The sequence below is a fragment of the Vicugna pacos genome, chromosome 9, assembly GCF_048564905.1.
Source record: "Vicugna pacos chromosome 9, VicPac4, whole genome shotgun sequence".
Taxonomy (NCBI): domain Eukaryota; kingdom Metazoa; phylum Chordata; class Mammalia; order Artiodactyla; family Camelidae; genus Vicugna; species Vicugna pacos.
This window is the reverse complement of record NC_132995.1, coordinates 9,407,355-9,409,124: the sequence shown is the minus strand read 5'-3', so window position 1 is coordinate 9,409,124 and position 1,770 is coordinate 9,407,355.

Sequence of the window (1,770 nt, the reverse complement as noted above, 5' to 3'; positions counted from 1 at the left end):
TCTCCTTTCCTCTCACTCCAGTCTGGCCACACTGGCCTCTTGGCTATTGTTTGACCAAGCCACACAACTCCTGCCTCAGGGCCTTTGCACTGGCCATTCCCTCTGCCAGGAATGTTCTCACCATGGATATCTGAATCATTCCATTCAGATCTCTGCTCACATATCACCACCTCAGAGGGATACATACCCCCACCCAGAACACCGAATTTTATCTAGCTTTGTTCTTCAGAGCATTTATGACACACACACTCCACTTCATATTATGTATTTCATTCTTCACTTGTTCATTATCTGTCTTTTCCACCAGACTGTGAGCTCCATGAGGCAGGACATTTATTTCTTGTCTATTACCTAAATCAGTGCTTCGTGCTCAGTAGGTGCTCAATAAATAGTCCTAGTAGTGATCAGGAGGCTTGCCCTACCAGATAACAAAACATACCATAGAGTGATTGTATCAGTTGTCTACTGCTGCATAACAAATTGCCCCAACATCAGCAGCTGTATTATCTCACAGTTTCTGTGAGTCAAGAATCCAAGAGTAACTTGGTTGGATTGTTCTGGCTCAGGGTCTCATGTGAGGGTACAGTTAAGAGGTTGGCTGGGTCACAGTCATCAGAAGGTTTGGCTGGGGGTTGGAGGATCCACTTCCTAGCTCACTCACGTGGCTGTTGGCTGGCGGCCTCTGTCCCTTGCCACCCAGGCCTCTCTGTAGAAAGTTCATGATAAGGCAGCTGGTGATCCCATGGCGGGACAAGAAGGAAGCCACAGTGGTCTCAGAAATCACACACCTTCACTTCTGCTGTATTCTAGACTAGAAGCAAGTTGCTACATCCAGCCATATTCAAGGGGAGGGGGATTTGCTTCACTTCTGAGGGGAGGATCCTCTAAGAAGTTGTGGACAGATTTTTAAACCACCACAGCCATGATAAGTAGAGCAGTGTGGAAAGAGGGGAAAAACAACCGAGAAACAGCAAATGCTAGAGGGTATCTAAGTCAGCTTGAGCTGCCGTAACAAAATACCACGGATGGGATGGCTTGAACAACAGAAATTAATTTCTCACAGTTCAAAATGCTAGGAAGTCCAAGAGCAAGGTGCCAGCAGGTGGGTTTCAGTCTGAGGCCTCTCCTGTGGCTTGCAGGCACATCCATCTTGCCCAGTGCTCTTTGTGAGCTCGGAGGGAGAGAGAGCGGGCAGGCTGTCGGGTCTCTTCTTAGAAGGACACTAATCCTTTCAGCTCGGGGCCCCACCTTTAAGCATTTCCATAGAGGCCCCATCTCCACGTACCGGTGCACAGTGGCGGGGGGAGGTTAGGGCTTCCACATGTGAATTTAAGGGAGACAAAAGCATTCGGTTCATAATCAGGGGAGACACAAGGGCAGAGTCACTGTCTGCATCCCCCAATTCCAAGAACAGTGCAAGGCAAACACTGGGTACTTGATAAATACTTGATAAGTGGATGGATGAATGAATTTGAACCGAAATATCTGTTGAGCCTAGACCCTCAGCAGGTCCTGCGTAAGGTCACAGGAACACATACTGAATGAGACATCTGGGATCCTGGCCTCACGGAGCTCACAGCCCAGACTGGAAGACAGGTGTTAACAGGTCATGACAAAGTCATCACAGAGTGTCATAATGCTCTGATGGAAAAGCGTGGGTTCTTGTATGTAATGTAGGTGGAGGCTCCGAAGCAGCCTCCCAGAGGGGTGACATTTCAGGCGTGTGTGTTTCCTGTGACTGCCGAAACAAATTGCTACAAACTCAGTGGC